The following is a 23985-nucleotide window of genomic DNA, read 5'->3' on the forward strand; positions in this document are numbered from 1 at the left end:
CCAAACCTCAGAAGCCTAGCGCTGCCCACACCAGCTGTCCGCCATGGGGCTGTGCTCTCCACACTCCCTGGGTCCTGCCCCCTGGGATTCACTCCCACAGCCCCTGCTGCCCATGCCTGGCCCTTGGCACTTCTACCCAGACCTGGCACGTCCTTTCCCAGTGCAGAGGGCAGGGAGAGAGGGGGACTCCTCTAGCCCGTGTGAGCTTTTGCAAAGCAGAAAGGGGGGCCCGCCCACCATCACAGGCCTGGGAAGGAGAGGCTGCCCTCCCTCTGGTGGGTGCATGGCTGGGCTGGGAGCAGCGCTGTTCTGTCCATGACCCATGCAGGATGCTGCACACCCACCATGGCGGCCCTGGTTCTGAGCACACTCCAGTTCACCTAGCAGCACCAGGGCCAGCCACAGGGGAAGCCACAGCGGTCTCATGGTCCCGAGGTCCCCACAGTGGCTCTGCCTTAGCCTGGTGTTCTCCCAGGTCTGGCAGTGGACAGAGGTGCCGGCTGTCCCTTCCCGGTGCCTTCACATGTGTCTTCATGCAGCCGGGGCTGGTGGGACTGAGCTCCTGCAGGGGGAGCCACATCTGCCTGCTGATCTCTCCAGGTCTCTGGGAAGAGCTGCCTTTTCTTTGACGTTCTGAAATCAGAAGTGCCAAGGACAGCTTCTAACTGTGGCCGCCTCTGACCCTGAACCCATGTCAGGCCGTAAGAGCTCTGGTCTCTGTGTTTGGCTTTCTTTATTTGGGTCCTAATGCAACATTCGTTTTATTCCCATGTTCAAGCTGTATTTGAGTGACCTAAGTCTTCTCTGCTGGCAGCAGATGGAGGCCAGCCGGAGCCCCACCCGTCCTGGATGCCCAGTGCGCCCACGTGGTTCAGGAATGCTGGGGACTGGAAATAGCCGCCCGCCGGCTGCCCGTGTTCTCCTGGCAACGGCTGTTCTTTCTCTACACCCTCAGGCTGCTCTCTCTTGATTCTAGGGATTTTTAAGAATCGTGTGGCAGCACATCAAAGGCACGTTGTTTTACAAGTGTCTGCCGTCCCCTGGTGTGATGGACGCCGCCCGTCGGGATATCCGCCCCCTGCGCTGGGCAGGTCGGGCAGCCTCGACTTTTCTTTGTCTCTCTTCCCTTCCTGTGACCAGCCACTGGGTCATTCCTGGGACTCCTCCCCACCTCCATCCCAGCAGGAGCCTTCCTACCTGGGAGGAAAGTGGAGCCTGTGTCCCTGGGCAGAAGGTCCCCTGGAAGCAGGATGTGCAGGGAGGCAGGAGAAGCACGCTGTGGTCCGCGGCCCCTCACGGCTCCTGGGGTCCCTGAAAGTCCCTCACCTGTTCAGGATTTTCCCTTCTTCTTTCTGGTGTGAGCAGCAGGACTGGTCAGTTCAGTTGTTCTGCCCTGAGAGGGCAGATGTTGGGGCCGGCCTGACTGCGGGTTGCCTCACATCTGTGGTCAGCGCAGCAGCTGCCCGGGTCTCTGTGGACCTCTGGAGCGGGAGGAAGGCTGGGGTTTGGTTTGGAAGCGCCCGGTCCCAGCATCAGACCCTGCTTAGCTCAGAGCTGGCCCAGCTAGGGCCCAGCCAGGCCAGGCCTCTCCCCTCGCCCAGAGTGAGTGGGGTGGGTGGCAACACCCAGCGGCAAGCCCTGCCTGTGGGCGAGTAGAGGTGGACCCTGGGTCACACGCACAGGTTTCCATTTTGGTTTTGTTTTTCCAAAAAGAAGGCGACTTTCTTCAGGCTGCCGCCACGGCAGGCCATGCAAGTCGGGCCTGTTTTGCATTTTGGGTTGTCCTCTCTCCCTGCCACGGTTGGGACATCGCAGGTGATGCTGCCCTGGCCGCCCCAGCCCTCCGTGCACCACTCGGGCCCAGCAGTGTTTAGGTGGTTCCCGCATTCACTGGTCCTCCCTGCCCGGCCCCAACCGAGGCCGACACAATGGTGCTGGAGAGGTGAGAGGCCCTCGCCCCAGCACCTCGCTGCCCGTGTCCGTCCCTCCACCATGCACACCCCCACTGAGCTGCCCCGCTCTGGGACTTCCCCAGGCATGGAGGGCTCTGCAGTGCACAAGCAGACCAACCCCTGTAACCTAAAGACAAGCCACCGCACAGACGGCCAGGGCCGCGAGGGCAGGTGGGGTCGGAGGGCGCCAGGGAGGTTGCTGCTGTCTGTCAGGTGCTGGGGAGGACTCCCAGAGAAGGTGGCCCCTGGACAGGGAAACAGCAGGCGCAAAGGCCACAGGGGGACACTCTCCCTGAGTCCCAGCAGGGAGGCCCTGTGACTGAGGGGAGTGACCCCAGGGAGAGGGAGAAATGAGGGTGGAGAGGTTGTGGGGCCAGAGCCCCTGGGGCGCTCTAGGCAGCTCTAAGGTCTGAGCATGTCCTCCTCCATAGCCTTGGGAGGCTGTGGAACCTCTCAGCTACCACGGGCCACCACAGGCCACCAGCAAGGTGGTGCACCACAGGAGCCCAGGTCTACCTTCCAAACTGACCCCTGTGTGAATGGCTGTCACCTGACTGAGCAGGTCAACAACAGGAGGCCAGTGCCCCTGGGAAGGAGCACCCCACACACCAGGGTGGGGCGGCTGGAAGTCACTCCTGACACGTCTTCTGCTGGCAGAGCCACGGGGCTTGCCGACGGACCCGAGGTGGGATGCAGAGAGACGTCACAGATGACCAGGGCTTTGCCTGAAGGACCCATGAAGAGATGTTGAGGTCTGGCCTCGCCAGTCTGGGTGACGGAGTCAAGCTGGGTTTGGGGAGCCCTGCTACCCCTGCCTACAGATCTGCTCTCTGTCCCCACATCCCCCTTGAAGTGCTCACCTGGATCTGCTCCCAGGCGTGGACTTGTGATTGGTGAGCTCCAGAGACTAGCTCCCTGTTCCTAAGTGGGCGTTAAGATGATCATATGACAGGGGCTGGGGCTCAGGGGCAGAGCGCTCGCCTGGCACGAGCACGGCGCTGGGTTCCATCCTCAGCACCACATGAAAATAAAACAAAGGTACTATGTCCAACTACAGCTAAAACAAAATAAAAATAAAAGATTATATGACACATTTCACGCTCTAGGTTGGGAGGCCTTTTCCTGTGAAACTTGGCCAGTAAGGAGGCTGTGCCAAGAGTGCCCACGGAGCCCTCGCCCAGACTCCGCAGGGGCTTGCCATATTTTTTCATCTAGCTCACGTTCCCTTTTTTCTTTGCCCCTAATATTCTAGAGCAAATTCCAGGGGTCACATCACTTTACCATCTGCTTGTCTAAAACAGACCGTTTTCTTACATAAGCACAGTGCTTTCATCCTTAACAAAACGGGTTGAATTCCTTGGTATCATCTGATACCTAAAACAAATAAAAAGTTCCTAATTACCTCAAAAATGCTTCTCCGTTAGTCTTCTTGAACCGGGGTCTGCACGCAGTCCACACGTTCCAGGGGGGATTCTGCCTCTGCATCTGCCGCTGACTAGAGGTAGCCGTCAGCTCTCTCTTGGGGCCATTTCACTGTCCTCCTCCTCACTGCATTTCCTGTAAGAGCAAGTTAGCTCTTAAACTGTGTGTCCATCGGAAATGGAATGTGAGCCCCAGATGCAATTTTTTTTATTATATTATTATATATTAGCCACATTTTTAAAAGGTAAAAATAGGTCAAATTTTATGTAGCACAATGTATCAAAACAGCATCGTTTTACATGTAAACAACATGAGAACTATTAATGAGACATTTTACATTGTTTCCCTGGTACTAAGCTCTAGGAATTGGGAGTTTGTACAAAGGCCATGTGTCACTGTGGCTGCCCCCATGCTCGGGAGCCACAAGTGCAGGGGCAGTGCCGCTGAGCCACCCCGCCAGGCTCTAGTGCGCCTCTCCCTGGTAGGGGCACAGGCTGTATCCTGTCATGTCCCCTGGGAGGCTCGGTAGCCCACCTCTAGTGGAATCATTTCTGTGCACATGGGGACAGCAGACCCCTCCAGGGGAGCCGCGGAGCCCCTACTTTCTGAGGTGGGAAAGCAGAAGATGAGGGACCTGGGGTTCCACTCGGCACAAGTGGGGCTTGAAATCCTTCTTGACATCCGAGGGGAGAGTCGACGGGCAGCAGGATCTGCGCCTGGATCTCAGGAGTGAGATTGGGCCAGAGAGAGAATTTACTGATGCTATGGGCTGGATAAGGTCACTGAGAGAACAGGCCGACAGTGACCTAAAGAGCCAGCAGAGGCACTGGGCACTGTCCCCGAGGCCAGGTGAGGAATGTATTTGAAGCAGGGAGGGCTCAGCTGTGACATCTAACACCCAGGGGGTCAGGGAAGGTCAGGGTGAGAAGTGCCCGCGGGATGTGGAGCACCTAGGCAAGGGCTGGCTCTGTGGGGTGACGAGGGAGAGCACCTGTGTGGAGCAGGTTTGAGAGAACGGGGTCCTCAAAAGGCTGAAAATAGAGTCACCATGTGACCCAGCAACTCCATGTCCGGGTATATATATCCAAAAGATGGAAAGCAGGGACTCAAAGGGCTGTCTGTACCCCAGCATTCACAGCAGCACAGACACCAACAAGCTACTGAGAAAGAAATCAACAAAACAATCCACTTCAGAAAGCTACAGAAAATCATAAAATACTTAGGAATAAGTTGACCATGACCAGAAGATCTATGTGCTGAAACCATGCAGCAGGCCATGCGGAACAGATGACGGCACACAGCCTCCTTCTCCACGTTTTTCTTGGTAGGTAGAGCCGTCTGTAGTGGTGGCACCTGGTGTCACACATTCCTACATGCACTCCGAGTAACGGTAGGATTTGGCTGATAAAAACAGATTCTGTGGGGTGATGAAAGTGCCCGACATGGGCTTGTGTAGCTTCTCTGTGAATTCGCTACAAGTCTTGAATTACACGCTTGAAGTGGGTCAATTTTCTGGTGTAGGAACTGTCCCTCGGCCGCTGTCCTCAGGCACTGGCCCACGGGCACCCCGGCTCCTGCTGCCCTCTCCCCCTGCCCTCCCTGCTCCCACCCCTGCACTGGGCCTGGGCCTGGAGGTGGCCGTGGCGTGTGGCAGCAGAGGGGCCTGGCCTGGGCCAGGGTCTGGACTTTGTCCCTGGGCCTGGGGGCCACGGGCAGGGCGTGCGGGGTGGTCACTGGCCGGGGCAGACGTGGCAGCGGCCGTCCCGCGGTGCGGACTGCAGGGCCCAGGCGCTGGGCTGGATGGAGGGCAGCTGTCACCTGCAGGACCCCATCGCTCAGTGCATCTTGATCATCGCTGCTCTCCGGGTCTCCTTCACTTGAAAAAGGCGATTCGCAGGTGCCAGGGCGGCCGCTCTGCTCCGCCGGGCAGCGCCCGCGGGGGTCTTGCAGTTCCCCTGCTTTCACCTTCAGCAAGGCTCTGCTGTTGAGGGAGAGTTGGTGCATTCCCAGTAGAAGCAACCTGACCGTTTTAGGGTGACTTTGACTCAGCGGAAGTGCACCTTAATCTGGAATGCCACGGGCTGGGATTGGGCTGTACTGGCCTCGATAGTGGGCTGGTGTGTCCCCCAACAGGTCTAATGTCCAAGGCATTCCGTTGGTTTTCACTGTTTATAAGGAACTTTTTGAAAACTGTTCAGGGTGTCTGACACATTCAACGCATTTTAAGTGTTAGTCACTGTTTTAAGATGTGAGTCACTAATTTAGAAAGCCCTGTCTGTGAGGCCCGCCCTCTCCTCTGGGGGACTCAGCAGGGACGCCCAGGACCTCCACCCCCCCCTCCTTTGGACTTCCTGCTTTGAGTGGGGCTTGGAGCCTGGTCCCTGAACAGTGTGTTCTGTGCAGACTTAATGATGACTACCCAGGGCATGGCAGTCAAAAAGAGTGTTTCAGAATCCCTGTGCAGCAAGAGCGGACAGCCCTTTCAGTGTGCTTTTCCCTTAACAGACTCCAGGTGAGCCTTGTGCCTCCGCAGACACCCACCTCCCAAGGGAGAGGGCTTATGTTTGTCTGTTGGTTTGCAACACTGGACATTTAGCCCAGGGTGCACCACCACTGAGCTGTACCCTAACCTGTTTTTATTTTGAGACTGTCTGGCCAACTTGCTGAGGCTGGCCTTGAACTTATGATCCTCTTGCCTCAGACTCCCAAGTGAGAGGGTTTGTATTTAAATGAATGATTGGCATCTGCAGTTTTTCTAAGAAACTGAGTTCATGATGGCAACACAGATGACTAAAATATCACACCGTTGGATGTTGAATGATATTCCCGTTGAGTCCCAAGTTATCTGAAATATGACATTTTGAAATGAGTGAGGAAGCACACCGCACAGACTGGCAGTCTTGTAAATCCACCGAAGCTGATTTTCTTGCTTGCTTTGTGACTGCATGCATGTAGGACGTCCTTTGAATCTCTAAAATGATATCCCTGCCAGGTGTGGTGGTGTGTGTCTGTAGTCCCAGCTTCCTGTGAGGCTGAGGCAGGAGGATTGAGACCGGCTGGAGTCCAGCCCTGTCTCATATAGATCATATAACCAAAAACAGTTCTACGTATTTGCTGTAGAAAACAATGCAACAGGTCAGTGTTGTGAAGCCCAGTCCTACAAACAAAAGGAAAAACATCCAGTGGTATTAACCCTCTGTTGAAATAATAAAAGGCAAAGCAAGAGAGATACCACTGTTTTTCTTCTTCTTGGGTTACTAATGGACAAGACTCCTAATTCCACAAGGAAAATTGGGTGGACCTGTCTCTTTGGTCTCTTCTGTTCTGAAATGGAAATACCGTGTGAAATCCACTCGTGCAGTAGGTGGTCAGTTTGGTTGTTTAGGTGTTGTTCTGTGTTGTGTAGATTTTGGCCTTAACACCCTGAGCCTGTAATTTGTACATAAAAGATTTGGGAATGGGAGGTAGGGACAGCCAGTAGGCATTACATATGTAGCTTGAAATGTTTGTTTTTAAAGAATTGGTATTTGAATTAGAGTGAAAATTAAAAATTCGAAAGTCAAGAGCAATTATACTGGGCAGGGGTTGGGCATAGATTTTAAGATATTTGTTTTAGATTTACTCAAATCATATGTATGCCTTTGTTTCTGCCAAATTGTGTAATGTATTGTGTATTTATCTGTTAAAATACCTCCCGAGGTCCATAAATGGACTGCCATTTTCCAGGCATCTATTTAGACAAGATATTGACTCAGGTTCTAAAGCAGTGATCCGGGCTGTGGGCCTGAGACCTCTCAAGGACATGGTGCCCGAGATTCCTGTGTCCACACCAAGCACCAAGCTTATCTAGGACAGAGCAGAGGGTTTGGTGGACAGCCATCCACTCACTCTGACTACCTGTTTATAATGTGTACATGTACTAACTACCACAACAAAAGTTCACTGCACAATACAAATAAGAACAGAAATTTTGCCAGGCACAGTGGTGCCTGCCTGTAAGCCCAGCGGCGAGGGAGGCTGAGGCAGGAGGATCGCGAGTTCAAATCCAGCCTCAGCAATGGTGAGGCACTGAGCAACTCAGTGAGACCCTGTCTGTAAATAAATACAAAATAGGGCTGGGGATGGGGCCCAGTGGTCAAATGCCCCTGAGTTCAAACCCCAGTACCGAAAGAAAAAAGAAAAGAACAGAAATTGAGGCTGGGTAGAGCACTTGCCTAGCATGTGTGAGACACTGGGTTTGATCCTCAGCACCACATAAAAATAAAGATAAAGATTTTTAAAAAAAGAACAGAAATTTTAAAAGAGAAAGCCAAAATACAGCTAGAAGATCACGCATTTTACCCTGAGACCTAGACCTGTAGAATAAGTTAAATATGCCCACACTAGGTCATCCTTTTACTCTTTAAACATTTGTAAGTAGAACACTATTCCAGCGCTCTCATTTTCACCAAAACATACTTGTCCGTGAAGGGGCAAGAAAGGGTGAGGAAGAAAGGGTGGCCGGGGTCCCCCTAGGAAGTCCCCTCTTCACATGGTTCCAGTTCCAGTGGAGCTGGGCTGAGGGAAGAATCCCAGAGGCCAGGCAGCTGTGGGAGGCAGCTGTGGGAGGCAGCTGTGCCGAGCAGGAGAGAGGACACAGGCAGAGAGAAAGAAAGAGGGGAGGCAAGAGCAGAAGGTCAGGAAGGCGGCAAAGGCGGTCCAGCACCAGTAAAAGTGGAGTCTCAAAGAAGGAGCCAAAATGATGGGGCAGGGTGAAGATTTCAAATATACATGAAAGAAATAAAATCCAGGAAGAAGCCAAATCTCTGTGTCCCCGAAACCAGAGACAGTGCCCTGGTGAACACAGCCTAGTGCAGTTTCCACGTGGCCACGGGGAAGCGTTCCTTGGGGAGGTGGGCAGAGGAGGCCAAGATTGAGAGGCAATGTCCACACTGGCCTGGGACTTCATGCTGTGCCCACTGGAAGATGGCTGGGGCAAAGCTGCAGAGCCTCAAGGAGGAGGAGTGGGATGAGAATTGTATGCCTTTCCAACTGCAGTTCAAACCTGCAAAAGGAAGAAATGTATTTGTTTATACATGCAGAGAACCTCTCTGGAAGGATACATAAGAAATCAATTCCATTTATCTTATCAAAATGCAAGAATTCCAGACTATCATTCCCATAAGCACTTCTTTAAAAAAAATTCTTAGTTGTCAATGGACCTTTATTTTTATTTATTTATAAGCCATGCTGAGATTTGAACCCAGTGCCTCACACATGCTAGGGAAGCACTGTACCACTGAGCCCCAGCCCCAGCCCCGCCCTGAGCCCTGAAGACAATGTTTTCCATCTAACCTTGCTGAGTGGTGTCACCCCAGGCCCTGCCCACAGCCACACCGACTAGATCAAAAGCTCTAGTGGTGACATGAAGTCCTCCCTGTTTCTTGAAGTCTCCAGTTTGAGAACCAAGGTAAACAAGAGATGAGTGAAAGAACTACACCAAAGAAATGATCATGAGCAGTGCATTTATTTAACTGTAAAATGAAGACAGGGACAACTATGGCAGGTGCTGAAACCCAAGAGGACAGCCTGGGAAATGTCCCAATATAAGGGTTCCAGCATGAGCTACTGCAAAAAACCAGGGGCCTCCATGTGCTCAGAAAAACCCAGAAGTAACTATGAGATGGGTTACTATGAGAGGCTTGAGATTCCAGTGAGTCAGGCTAACATGAGTACAACATATGCAGAGGGGTCTCTAAACTGCTGCAGAGCAATGCCAGAGGTCTCAGCAGCAGAGCAGCCTGCCGTGTTCTTGGATGGGTGACTTAACACTAAAAGTATAAGACCCCACCAGGTCGATCTACAAACACAAGTCCCTGTAAACACAGCGATGGGATTCGTTTTGGTATCAGACAACCTGATTCTAAAATTTATATAGAAAAACTGACAAGCAATAATGACCAGGAATTGAAAAAAAAAGACTAGAGGGGGATTACCCTGAAGGTATTAAGACATATTATAAATCTATGATTAATAAGTGTATGGTGCCAGCACATCTCATAAACCAGCCAGTCAGTGACATAAAACAAAATGCAGAAGTAGATCCAAATAAGCAAAAAAATTTTATATATGACAAAAGGGACTAGCAAGCCAGTGGGGAAAAATTAGTTAATAAATATTTGGGGACAGGTGGCAAATTGTATGTAAGAAGACAAAGTCAGTTAATGTTTTATACTAAATTACTTACAAGAAAGGAGGGCAGAGCCCTGCTCTGCCACACCCTCTGCACCATGCTGCTCTGCCTCACACAGGTCCATAGCAATGGAACCAGCTGACCTTCGACTGAAACCTTCAAAACCATGAACCAAAGTACATCTTTCCTTCTTTAAGTTATTTTTCTCAGGTATTTTGTCTCAGTGAAGTAAAACTGACTAACACAGAAAAATTGGTACTAAAATGGGGGATTGTTGCTGTGACTATACCTGATTATGTGATTCAGAGGAATTTGGAACTGGTTTGTGGGAAGAGCTTGGAAAGGTTTGGAGATGCGAGCTAGAGAAGCCCTGGAATGTTGTAATCAGAGCTTAATGGGCAGTTTTAGTGGGCGTGCAGAACACCCCAATGCTGATGAGAATGCAGACAGTAAAGACAGTGCTCATGAGGTTTCAGATGAAAATGAGGATTCTATTGGGAAAAGAAACAGGACATCCCTGTTACATTCTGGCACAGAGTTTATCTACATTTTCCCCATGCTCTGAAACTTTATGTGAGGCTGAATTTAAAGGTCACAGATTAATTAATCTGGTGGAGGAAATTTCAAGAGAGCATAGCGTTCAGGCAATGGCATGGGCATAGCTAGATGCTTTTAGTCAAATTTACAGTGAGAATTGGGAGCAGGAAGCACAGCATAAAGATTTTTTTAAACTTTCAATTTGGCCAGAAAAAAGCATGTAAAATCGGAGTCAAGAAAGGTGTGGTTGCTAAAGAGATTAACACCATTGAAAAGAAGCCGAGTACTCTATACCTGATCCAAAGGAGAGGGCATCTCTGGAATTGGTTAGATTCCACCCATCACAGGCTCACAGGTGTAGAGATATGAACTAATCTGAAAGGCAGTGCTTTGAGAAGACAACACCTGGACATCCTGCTCTCACAGGGCCTAAGAAGTTGTTTATCCAGGATTCAAATCACTAGGTTCAGACGTCTAGGACTTAGAGGCCCTTGGGGCCCAGCTACTGCTGATGGCACATCTGAGCATCACTCACATGATGAGATTTTGCAAGCATACAGAATGCAAGAGTTATATGATCACAGAGGCTTCCAGCCAGATTCCAAAGGGGAGACTGCAGGGCCAGGCAGTGTGTCCCAAGGCCAGGCAGAGTGTCCCAAGGCCAGGCAGTGTGTCCCAAGGCCAGGCAGAGTGTCCCAAGGCCAGGCAGTGTGTCCCAAGGCCAGGCAGAGTGTCCCAAGGCCAGGCAGTGTGTCCCAAGGCCAGGCACTGTGTCCCAAGGCCAGGCACTGTGTCCCAAGGCCAGGCACTGGGTCCCAAGGCCAGGCACTGGGTCCCAAGGCCAGGCACTGTGTCCCAAGGCCAGGCAGTGGGTCCCAAGGCCAGGCAGTGTGTCCCAGGGTTGAAATCCCTGTAGGTAATCCTGAAAGGGTGATGCTTGAAGCTGTGAGAGTAAAGCTGAAGCCGCAATGGAGACCCCAGGAGTAGGAGATGTCAGGAATGTGTCCCTGCTAAGGGACACTGCAGGCAACAGGCAGAGTCAACCCAAGAGAGTGGTCCTGTGGACTATGGCTTCCAAGGCCTTAGGGGCACGGCTGTTCAGCCCTTTGGAACTCATATCCCACCAGCACGTGCCCTGAATGCCTGACGTAGAGCTACAGGATTTAACGTCTCATCCTACTGGGTTTCAGTCTTCTTCTTTTATTTATTTGTTTGTTTGTTTGTTTGTTTGTTTGTTTGTTTATTTATTTATTTATTTATTTATTTATTTATGAGTGGTGGTGGTGGTGCTGGGGATTGAAGCCAGGGCCTTGTGCTTGCTAGGCAAGCACTCTACCAACTGAGCTATATCCGCTGGGCTTCAGTCTTTCCTGGGTCCCATCCCTCCTTTCTATGACCCCATTCCTCCCTTTTGGAATAGGAATGTTGATGCTGTGTCTGCCCTACAATTGTATATTGGGAGTATGTAGCTTGCTCTTTTATTTTAACAGGAATTCACAGCTGAGAGTTGTCTTGAGTCTCAGAGGGGACTTTGGACTTGGACTTTTGAGCATTGCTGGAACTGTTGGAACTTTGGGGCCTATTGGAGATGGACTGAGTGCATTTTGCATTATGGGGTGGACATGAGCCGGTGGGGGCCAGGCATGTAATGTTATAGTTTGGATATGAAATGTCCCCCAAAGACATGTAGAAAGCTTGGTCTCCAATGCAGAATGTTCAAGAGAAGCTTTGGGGAAGTGATTGGATCATGAGGTCACTTATCTCATTGATGGACTGATCCATTGATGGATTCATAGCTCAGATGGTGGGAACTATATGAGAAGGGACCCACTTGAAAAAAATGATCCCTTGGGGTCTTGTCTTGGGGACTGTATCTGTCCCCAGTTCCTTTCATTGTCTTACCTGCTTCCTGGATGCCATGAGGTGAGAGGCTTTCCTTTCCCGCACCCTTTGCCATGATGTTCTGCCTCACTGCAGGCCAGAACAATGGGCCTCTGAAACTGAGCCAAAATAAATCTTTTCTGCTTTAAGCTGTTTTTCTCAGGTATTTTGTCTCCACCCTTACCCCCCAGTAGACCAGCAGTTTGGGAGATGATTTGACAACTTATTGCTTAGCCAAGGTGTGTGGCTCAGGAATCCCCACCATGCAGGCGTGAGACTGCACTGCAGCACCACTGTGGGGGTGCAGCTGGCCAGCGTCTGTCCCATTAAAAAGCACCTGCCCTGCAGCACAGAGGTCCCACCCCGGGAACCCTGCGCCTGCTCTCCATGGAACGAAGCTCCAGGTTCTGCTTGTCACAGCACAGGTTTGGAAATGACCAGCTTGCCCGTCCAGGAGGATAGTCAAGCAACTCATGGGCAGCCATACTGTCAAGTGCCCTGTGCATGCACCGGGTGCCAGGAGCTCCTATGGATGGAGCAAGATGATCGCTGAGCTGAATGGTTTAATAAGAAAAGCTCCACCGTGGAAGATCAGTGGGAAAGCGAGGCAGAGCCTGTCTGTGAAGGAAAGAGAGGGAAAGTGTGGCGTTTCATGCACAGCCTTCCCCGGGGCAGTGTCAGGACACCTGTCCACCTCCAGGACGCACTGCCACCCTGGGAGAGTGAGGAGGGAGCTCAGGAGCCATCTCTCGGGCTGTGCTGGCCTCTTGCCTGGCAGACCTTCTCAGGCTCTGGCCACCACCTCCTTACCTGCTCCTGTGCAGACAGAACTCTTGGTCCAGTGGGGTTAAGTGGCTCAAGTGCACTTTAAGGAATCTTCGAGGAATGAGGATTGACACTTGCCCACGGCTAGTTCCTATTTCCGTTCCTGGTGATTGTCCTTTATTGGGAAGAGCTCTCAGGCTGTGGGGGCTTGCATCACCCCTCCGGGCAGCGCCCTTCCCAGCTGGATCCTGGAGCAGCTGCGGCTCTTCCCTCCCCCGGAAGCACTCCCCGTGGGTTTATTTTGCTCACTCGCGGTTTGCACAAGCGTCATGGAGAAGGATGGTGTCTAGCAAGGACATCATGGGTGTCATGGGTATTCCCTGCTTACTTATGCACCCCGCTCTACTCTTGGCTGCTGGGGACCCAGAAGCAGCCCGTGTCCTATGCTGTATCCATAGAAGGGGGTTGGCAAAGCAGGTTGCAGCCTTTCATGCTGATCGATAACAGCAGAAGACCACTAGCTTTACATGAGGACAGCTGATCCATTGACCTCTTAGGTAAATGCCAAACGTTGTTCAAATGTCATGGATGCAGGAATCGGCCCTGGGTCCATTTCAATGACAGTTGATCAGGAGTTGAACTAAGGGCCCATTAGTAGATAGCCTTGCTCAATGGATTGTTAATGAGCCCTAATTTGGGCCATTCTTAACCCTTGTGTCATTGGTTCTGATGTTCAATACAAGGGAGAACCAAGTGAAGCCCCTCCCAGGGGAGAAGCCCATCTGCAGCATTCCTCAGAGCCAGGCTCCCACCTCTGACTGTCAGATTGGCCTTTTCTACAAAGCCCTTGGTGCACCCCAGGCATTGCGCAGGCCCTGATGTAAGGAGAGTCTGCCTCTTATGAACACAGGTCCAGAAGTGCCTCCAGGGCAGGGTCCCTGTGGGATCTGGGAGCCCTGAGGAGCAGCTCTGGGCAGACTCGGGTACCTTATAGCAGACCACAGATGTCCTCCAGATCAACCAGCAGAGCAAGGCGGACCTGGGGGCAGTGAGGACGCACAGGACACTGGCACTGACTAGAGTAGGGACTCCGGCTGGGACGGACAGGCAGGGAGGGAGACACTCTGCGGAGTTGTGGGCGTTGGGCCCTGAGGCTCCCAGCTCCGCAGCACAGGTGGCGACTGCTGAGGGGGAGGGGGAGCTTGGTGGGAGGGGGAGGCATGCCGCTGTGGTGGGCAGATGGCACCTGGAAGGGGACCCTGCCAGGCCAGGCCAGCCTCTGCCTGTAGGGCCCAAGGGCAGTGCCAGGGCAGCACATGTTGCTCAGGACCTTCCTGTTGAAGGACACTGTGGAGTGGGTGCCGGGCTTCCTCTGCTGAGAAGCAGAGGGTGGAAATGGGGTGGGATCCAAGGAGAGGGGCTGGGTCTGGGCTCCAGAGCCCCCCACCATGGTCCCTTCTGAGGTCCGTGTGTCCCTGGTGTGGCACTCTACCATGGTGGAGCTGTGGCTTATGGCCTCTCCCACGAGTGACGAGCCCCTTGCATTGGATGCTGCTCATGGTGACATTTACACAGGCCTCCTGGGGAGTCTGGCCTCATCTGTGCAAACAACTCCCAAGAAGAGGCCGCGGCCATCCTGATTCTGTAGGGAAGAGCAGTCTGAAAGGAGGGGGGCCCTCACCTCCTCAACTGTCTCTTGTGACAAATGTGAAACTGGACCCCAGCCTTGCTCCAGAGGTGGCAGCCCCTGTGCCCCAGAACCTGGCTGACCTCTGTCCCATGGGCTCCCGGCGTGGGCTCCCAGGAGAGGCCTGGGAAACCAAAAGAAAAGATGTCTGGGCCAACTGAGGGCCCTCACAGGACACTGGACAGAAGTCCCTGAAGGGGACAGCAGTGATTCTCCCGTCTGCCTCAGGAGCCCAGCTCTCCCCAGCTGTCACTAATTCTGGGGAACTGGATAGGCCAGGCTTCACAGTGGCACCTGGACTGTGTGTGTCCCCGGGCCTCCCCAGCTCCTCCCCGTGGAGCACAGCTCTCTGGGGCTCCCCAGGCCCTCCGGGAGACAACACTGCCTTCCCCAGAACTCCTCCTCCCTGCCCACCCGAGCCAGGCCAGGACTCGCTCCCATCCGCTGGCCCGCCCGCTGCCCCTACCTAGGGCAAACAGCTCTGCCCTGACCCTGGGACCATCCTCCTCCTCACTGTGGGTGGAATTTTTTTTTAAATTTTTTTAGTTGTAGATGGATACAAATACCTTTATTTTATTTTTTTTATGTGGTGCTGGGGATCGAACCCAGTGCTTCACACGTGTGAGGCAAGCGCTCTCCCACTGAGCCCAGGCCCCAGCCCTGTGGGTGGAATCTTAGAATGAGAGCATCTGCTATGGAGCCGGGCAAATTGAGAAAGAGTGTTCCAGGATGAAGCCTGTGCCACAGGTGCAGCGGGCACAGGCCACGCCCACAGCACCGTGCCCAGAACAGCCCCGGAAGGATGGCAGCGCTCTTCCATTTCCACTCTGGGGGCCTGCCACAACAGAGGCCCTCCTGAGCCAGGAGCCCAGTGGCCCCAGAACAGGAGTTGCCCAGGCTCCTCTGGGCTGAGTGTAAGACCTGGCTGCAGACCTTGTCCGCGTGTGCCTAGGGTGACCTGACTGTGACTCAGACACCCCACACAAGCAGCTGAGCCGAGGACAGTTTACATGAGGCTCCCGGGTTCAGAGGTCTCAGCCCACAGACAGCGACTCCACTGCTCTGGGCCCAAGTGAGGCAGCATCTGGTGGCAGCAGGGCCCAGCGGGGAAGCTGCTCAGCTCACAGCGGGGTCAGGAAGCCAAGACAGGGAGAGGACGTGGGACGGGCCTGCAGGGAAGGTGCCCCCTTCCAGGGCAGCCACACTGACCCTCCTCTAGCCACATCCACCGCCCACAGTTACCACCCAGGCAGTCCTTCCAACTAGGATGGGCTGGTTAGGTTGCAGCTCTCACAGTTGAACAATTCCACTTCCAAACATTCCTGTTAACAGGAGAGTTCTGGAGGACACCTCACAGCCAGCCATGCCAGGTATTTTCTAGGGACACCATAACAGATTGCAAAAAACTTGGAAACTTAAGAAATTTATTCCCTCGCAGTTCTGAGGCCACCAGACCTAAGGCACGTGTCATCAGGGTTGGTTCCTACTGAGTCTCTAGGAGACTCTGTTCTGGCCTCTCTCCAGATTCTGGTGGCTGCCATCACCCCTTGGTGTCCTTAGCTTGTAGGTGCAACACTACAATCTCTGCTTCCATCTTTACCTGGCCTTCTCCTATGTGTCTGCATCTCTGTGCCCACATCCCTCTTTTTCTATGAGGAAGTCATTGAATGAGGGCCCACCCTAATCCAGTATGGCCGCATCTGAACTTGATCTCATCTGTAAGGAGACTATGTCCAATTTAGGTCATTGTATCTGTTGGTTTCATGATGCTGTAACAAAATACCCAAAGCTGAGTCATTTGTAAAGAAAAAAAGGTTTGTTTATCACGGTTCTGGAGGTCCAAAAGCATGGTGCTGACTTCTGCTCAGCTCTGGTGAGGGTCTTGGGCTACATCACGACATGGTGTGCATCATCATGGTGGGAGCTGGTGAGAGAGAAGGATGTCATGGTAGACGAGAAGCCAGAGATTCAGGGGCCAGTCAGCTCTTTTCATAACAACTCTATCTCCTGGAAACTAACTGGGTCCCAAGAGAACTACATTTGTCCCTTCCAAGAGTGGCACCCCCATGACTGGACACCTTTCATGGGTCCTACCCCTGTGGGTCCCACCACCCTGGGACCAGCTTCCAGCGGGCACACACCAGGGGCACATGGGCCACAGTGCCACATTCACGGTTCTGGGTGGGCATGGATTTCTGGAGGACTTGACTTTCGTGACACGTGTGGCATTGCCCTTCAGGGGTGGCATGCAATGCGTCTCTGCTGTCAACCCCTTTGACGAGATGAGGAAGACATTTGGGACTCCATCTATTCAAAAGTATTTTTTCCCTTTCTCTTGGGCTTTGAAGACGTATAACAATGTGTCATAAACTGACCTGAAAATCTTGTTGGTTCTGCCGTGGAACCCGTTAAAAACGCCTAGAACTGGGGCGGTTTTCTGCTCCCGTTCTTGACCTGGCTATTTATAGTGAAGCCTATTTTCTCTGAATCACAGTGCATTGGTCAACGTTAAAAACTGGAACTGGTTTAACTAAAATGATTAGAATTTTTGGTTTTAAACTGATTGATAAGGAGTGTGAGCGTCCTGTGGGGTGAGGAGGGAATCACTCCAGGCTGAATGCTGTGTCCTCCCAGAGTCAAATGTTGGAACCCTCACCCAAAAGATGGCAGCAAGAGGAGATGGACCCTTCTCCTTAGGTGTGTGGGCAGGGCCCTCAGAGTGGATTAGAGCCCTGTGAAATAGGCTCAGGGAAGTCCCTCGCCTCCCTGCACCACGAGCGGACTCCGTGAGAGGCGTGAACCACAAAGGGCCTCACCGGACGGTGAATCTGCCACACCTTGACCTTGGACTTCCAGCCTCCAGGACTATTTGTAAGCTGGGGTTCTGGGGTGCTGTTACAGCAGCCTGAACAGACGGAGGGGTATAGAGAGCGACTTCAGGCTGCGGGGGAGGGGGGCGGTGCCTGATAGTGCAGCGTGTGGCTTGCAGAGACTGGGGGATATATTGGGTGGTGGGTGGGGAACAGGGGAATTTAAGCTCTAGAAATGTCATGGTTGAAGTACAGATGACTGCCCCAATGGAAGGTCCATAAATGGTCAGACCTGTTGGCCTGGACTATCAGGCCCAGGGGAGCCAGGGGGTCAGGAGTGGTCAGAGCCACATGGTTCCATGGGATCTCCTAAGGAGACCAGGAGAGCAGAGTGCTGAGGTTGGAGTCTTGGGACCTCAGACAAAGAAGGGGTGGGCAGAGGGATAGCAGGGGAGGAGCAGAAGGGCTGGGGGGGAGCAGCAGGCACAGGGGTAGGGAGGCAGGAGGAGTCCACAGAGGCCAGGTGGGTATGGAGGGGAGGGTCACTTTTGCCTCGTAGGAGGTCTCTGCCTTGGCCAGAGCGGCTGCGGAAGAGTCACAGCTGGGCTGGGAATGGAGAGCAGGGTCCCTGTCACAGGGGTCGGGTCCATGGCTGGTCATTTTCCCCGACGTGTGGTCTGTTCACAGGGCTCCTTGCTGCGGGGCTCCCTGCAGCCTTTGCTGGCTGCTGCTCTTCCATTCTTGTGTCCACCACTGATTGGACTGTTGGACTGTGGTCTGTCAGCGTCCACGGGGGGCTGCATGTGGGGCCAGGTGTTCAAATGGTGGAATGTCGCTTTGGGAAGAAACCAGTGGTGCTGTGTACGAGGGGATGAGGGGATTGCTCCAGGGAGGCAGGGAGCTTTCCAGAAAGGAATGCTGCCCAGAGAGGGAGGGCACTTCCTTCTGAAGGGGCCAGGGTCTGGTCTAGAAGCACATTTTTGCTGCCTTCTTTGAACTTTTCTGTTTAAATTTTAAATATTGAGCAAATCTCTATTTATTATTATTCTAAATGAACTTTTTCTACCCAGTGGCTGCTTAGTGTTCTATCAATATGAGCCATGGCTTTCCGAAGTAAGCCCTGGGCTTCTCTTGTAATAATGTTGGGAGGAGGGCTGGGGCTGGGGCTCAGTGGTGCAGCACTTGCGTAGCACGTGTGAGGACTGGGTTTGAGCCTCAGCACCACATAAACTTAAGATATTGTGTCCATCTACAACTAAAAAAATTTTTAAAAATATGTTGGGAGAAGCATCCACTCGCAGTCTTCTCTGTGCGCATCCCTGTTGCTAGAAGTGAAGTCGCTGGGTTCAAAGGAGGTGACGTTTGTTAGACCCTGAAGCACAGTGACTTCCATGCTACCTTAATTTAATTTTCCATTACTTTGCAGAATTTAATGGCAGCCAAGAATTTCCATCCATATTATGTCTTAGTTAAAAAAAAAAAAAAACACTAGTGCAGAATTTTCTTTGGAAGCTAATAAATTACTTCAGGATTGTCATTAGACCACTGCACTGTGCTGACTCAAAAGAATTTTTGAGTTTTTCACATCTCTTAAAAAATACTTACAAGTCTATCTATTCATGAAACATTTAAATAAGCTCTTTACTGTGAAGTAAGCAACATTTCTTATTGTGGAGTGTACCATTTACTTTTGCTTTTTAAAGTTAATTAAAGTCTAAGAATTTCATACAAATGTTAAGACAAAATACAGTGGTAATTTAGTTCCAAAAAATAAAGAAATGCTAATTTTCTTACTGGAATGAATTGTTCTGATGTTTCTGTATCATATATCAAAATAATTTTAATTTATGAGCCTGTGATTTTGGACAAAACATATATGATCAACATAATTTACAAACATAGGGATCCCAGGTTTTAATTAGACAGCCAGATGGAGTCCACTCTACCTAAGAATGAGTTGGTTCTCAGAGGTATGAATAAGTCAAAATTTCTTAATTTGATGGCTTATTTATTATCAGTACAATATTTAAATTTGAGGTTCTATTCTGAGTATCTTACCTCATGCTATGGAACTGCCAAAAAGTACTACAAAAACAAAACCAATGTATGCCCTTATAAACTCTATCAATATGCAAACCCGCCAGGGGGCCAAGTGGCCTGGGCCGTGGGCAGGTGTCTGGTTCTTGGGCGCTGAGTCGCTGTGCAGAACACAGAGGCCCCTCCCCCAGCACAGCTGCCCCTGTTCTGAAGAGTCTCACGCTGTCAGTGCTGGGGGTCCTGCAGGTGCCACCTTGACACGGGCTGCTCAGGAAGCCTGGGAGTCTCACAATAGTAATGCTTGGGAGTTTCCATGGCAACTCGGTTCGGCTCCAGTGATCCCTCTGCCTGAGTTGGAGGGGATGTTCCAACCATCCAGGAGGCATCCCAGGGCCCTGCCACAAGCATGGGTGCTGGGGGACGCCCCACACCCAGCAGCCACTGGCCTCGAGCAGGCATTCCTCCTGCCGTGCCACAGTGTGCTGACTGGGAAGACAGCTCTGATTCGTGGATCGTGAAGAATGAAAAGAGCGGATCTGCGTGCAGCCCTCGGCTGTGTGCCTGGCACATGGAAGGCTCTGGAATGGCCCCTTTCCCCAAGTGGGCACATCCGTCCTTTGGAAATGAACACACTGACAGTCCTGGGAGGCCCGCAGGCCGCGCAGCTGGTCGCGCTCAGGTCTGCTTTACACTGACAGCCGCCCCTGTGGACAGGCATCTTATTCCTGGAACCCCTCTTCTTGGGCACAGGTGTTTCTGTCCCTCCCTGGAGGCAGGGGAGGCCTTGAGCGGCGTAGGGGCAGAGGAGAGCACGAGGCACGCCCTGGCCACCTGTGGATCCTGGGCTTGCTGCACCTGGCGCACTACGGTTGCCATGGCACCCTCAGGACACCCAGCCTACCTGACCCAGGGCCTGAGCAGTTTCCCCAGTCGGCTTTCCGGGCGCCTTAGGCTGGTGCTGCGGCTTTGCTCTGACTGCTTTGCCCTGGTCACGGTGCAGCACGTACTTTGTGCAGTGTCAGCCACACCTGTGGCCTCCACCGCCACCTGGGGTCCTCCGGGTCCTGCCCTGGCCCCTGTGAAACTCCCAGCGACAACACCACACCTCTTCTCCCCAAGCTCTGAGCATCTGCACCCAGACCCCTGCCGATGGACGCCTGGACGCATCTGGCCTCATGTTTCCTCAGGAGCCTCAAGTCTGTCTGTTTCGCGGACTGGCCTCATGGCAGAAGCGGCTCTACCTCGGTGTAGAAGGGAGGTGTCTATCCACTTACCTGGCAGCAACATGGTCAGAATCATGTACTGTGCTCATTCTAAGCCTTTGCAAATTCCATAGCTAAAAGTTGGTCGCTGATTCATTATGGTTATCTGAAGTTCTTTTGCAAATTGTCAAAACACGTCTTGGAGTGTCAGTATCTATTTTCTTGTTGATTTATGGATCACTGATTAACCCTTTCATAGCTGTTGCAAATATTATTTCTCAGTTTAGGAGTTGATTATCTTCCTCGTTCCCTTGGAGAAATATGGCTACCCCTGTGCTAGATAGCCTAAAATAGATTTTTCTGCCAGGCTGTATCTTGTGAGATGTCGCAGTGTGTCGGGCCAATGAACAGGAGCTGGAAGCTGACGTCAGAGCAGTGGCAGCCCCACCCTGCTCAGTCACCCCTCCCCACACAAACAGCTCAGGGCTATGAAACACATCCTGCCCCTCTGTGGCCCCGTTCCCTAGGAGACAGCTGCTGACGGGCGGGGCCTCGAAGGTTCCACACGTGTGGAGATGCGTTCCTCACCTCCCATCTTCTGGGGACAGTCTCTGGACAGATTCTAACATTAGACACCGAGTCCTATAATGAAAACCAGCTGGGAGGAGGAGGTTTCCTGAGTCCTTGGACAATTGACAGATGGTGGCAGATGGTTATAATTTTAAAAAGGAAAAAGTAATGCATACTCTTAGGATGATTTGTCAATTGGATTTCTCAGGGAGGAAAACGTCTGAATGTACAAAGTGAAGCTATTTCTGTCTCTGTAACGCCATGGGTGGGGCATAAGGCAGTGCTGTTGAAATAGAGGTCGTTCTGCATCAGGAAGCCTCAGTGTGTCTGCTGGCCATGAGTCACCTGTCAAAACTGGGATAATGACATTGGCCTGCCAGGGAGGAGTGGCCCCAGCAGGTCATGTTTAGAGGCCCTTTGCATCTGTGATGTTAAGAAAGAGGGGACAGTGTTTGTCCTGTGGAAACCAGGGATGGTGTAGAAAATGGCCAGGGCGGCACAGATTCCGACAGAGCTGAGCAGCTGTGCTGTCCTTCTCGACCAGAGCATCGCTCGGCAACAAGCCTGTTTCCACTGTGGCACCAGGGAGACGAGACATGGCTTTCCAGTGCGTCGGGGCTGGCATGAACTATGGTGCGGGGAGTGCCCACCAGAGTGCTGTGTGGCATGTGCCCAGAGAAGGTCTGACGGACTCCTGCAGCCACGTGGTCCGTGTGCGGAGGCCCCGCTGCGCCTCTGGGAGGACCTCCCACAGAGCTCTTGGGCCTTGGAGAGCAGGGTTGTCCTGTCCATAGGGCTGTTGTGGGGAACACGCACATGCAGGCTGTCAGGTGTATTTATGATGCTGGCGCCAGCCTCAGCAGAGGCTTGCCCCCTCCTCCTCCCAAGGAGTGTCTCCCCTGAGTCCAGCCAGCTTGGAAGGGCAGGATGGTGCCATCAGCTGGGTGGAGCAGCCCCGGCCTCACCTTTGCAGGGTCCCTTCCACCCTCCTGGGAGAGCTAGTCTGTTGACCCCATAGCAACCCTCCAGGTGCACGTGGCGGTTACTGCTGATGGCCTCATTCAAAGGTGGACTGAGGGACCGTGTGACATGCATACATATCCCACAGGTGGTCGATGGTTCTGAGCTGCCCCTTATGAGCAGATCGGAGAGCCGGAGGCCTCTGTTCGTGGAGGCTCTGAGACACTTTGCGCGTTTGTGTGGAGATCAGGCACAGCTTGTCCGCCCGTCACACGTGGGAAGCCCAGAAGCACAGCCAGATGCCCTCATGCTGGCTCCCAGGTCTCGGCCACTTGTGAGTCAGAGGCAGACCCATGAGAATGACCCGGGTCATGTCATCTGAGCCTTTTGCATTGAAGCAACAGCAAAAGCAAACAGTGCCGGGCAGTCGAGGCCCAGAATGAGGAGGATGGGTCCCTTGGGAAGGGGAAGGGTGCAGGGCAGGCGGCGCCAGGGCTGTGGCAAGGCTCAGGGGGGCTGTGTCCCTCCAGAAGGAGCTGGCCTTGGACGGGTGCCCACCACTAGCCCCCCGTCTATCCAGTCCTGGTTTACTCTGGGCTGGCCCCTCCACTCTGTGCATGTCCACAGTTCTGGGCTCCGCCTGGGAGGAGTCTTCAGTGCTCTCCTCTCTGCCCTGCCCTCGCCAGGCCCTTCCCCTTGACAGGTGTACCACGCAGAGCCTTTCTGCTGCCTGCCCCTCCGCCGCCCCAGCTCTTCTCATGGTTTTCAGAATGCTCTGAACAGGAAGTGCTCAGCCTCTGGACCGATTTCTTGCTCTGCTAGCGAAAACGAGCAGATGCATGGTGGAAAGAGAGTCCCTCTTCCCCTGAGTTCTTACGTGGGCTCTTTTAACACATGAGCTGCCTGACCAGAGAAAAGCAGTATTCACAAGAGAATGAAGTCCAAGAAATGACCAAATCTTGCAGCTTTCATACTTTGTAGACAAAGAACCAATGAATCTCTAGAGGTGTGGTGGGACAAATGGCTCCCGACCTGGGGCGTGAGTTCTCACTGTTACTCAGAGGCATGTGGGCTGTAGGAGCTCCTGGAGGGCAGGTGACTTCAGGTTGCTTGTTCAGGCTCACTGCAGCCCATGACCAGTCCTGGTGGTCTAGGATGCTTCCCAGCCAGGGGTATGGAAGATGCCCCTCCCAGAACCTGTCTGGCTCGCTGCACACAGGGCAAGGCCAGCCACCTCCCTTCTGAAGGCACTGTCCTCAGATGATTTCAGGGAGCTGGTTGGCACAGCATCTGGCATGTTCAGGGTGGCTCCTCCGTAACCCACTCAGTAGCATCACATAGCTCTGCAGTAGCAATAGAGGGCTCTTAAAGTAAGGATAGGGGTGTAGTTCATGTGTAGGAGAGTTAAGAGCTTTGTGTTCAATGAGAATTTAATATTTGAAAATTTTAAAAAATGACTAAATAAAAGAAAAATATTAGGCTTCCATTTTGATTAGACCGTTCATTCAAAATGGATAGTAGGGAATTTTCTATACTCCTGTAATACAAAATTTGTCTTGTCCCCCCAAAATATTGAACAGTGTTTTAAATTTGGTTTTCTTCTGATTGTTCTAAGAGACTCTATTTATCATATACTGAAATCAGACCTTAGGGATATCTAAAAGTAGATGGTATACCGTGTGTGTGTGTGTGTGTGTGTGTGTGTGTGTGTGGTTTCTCCAGCAGGCAGGTTCTCAGTTGTGGAGGCTGGCCTTGAAGTTGCAGTCCTCCTGCCTCAGCTCCTGAGTACTGGAGATGACAGGCATGTGTCACCACACCCAGCCTATTTTAAAATATTCCCTTGTAGATTGAGCTCCAAACATAATGTCTCCATTTGAGCCATCTTGGATTTTTGAGCATTGCTATAGATAAGCCACAAAATACTGTCTTTAAGAAGTTGCAGTTTTCCAGTTCTCTTTAAAACATGATGCAATTCTTGCACAATACAGGG

At 52.3% G+C, this 23985-nt stretch overlaps 1 protein-coding gene across 5 annotated transcripts in view; it reads left to right on the forward strand.

Moving 5' to 3' along the window:
- Positions 1-23985, forward strand: part of LRRFIP1 (LRR binding FLII interacting protein 1) — a 132775-nt gene that overhangs the window by 21564 nt on the left and 87226 nt on the right. The gene's annotated exons all lie outside the window — the stretch shown is intronic.

This window comes from Spermophilus citellus (assembly GCF_964194105.1).
Source record: "Spermophilus citellus genome assembly, chromosome: 11".
NCBI lineage: Eukaryota > Metazoa > Chordata > Mammalia > Rodentia > Sciuridae > Spermophilus > Spermophilus citellus.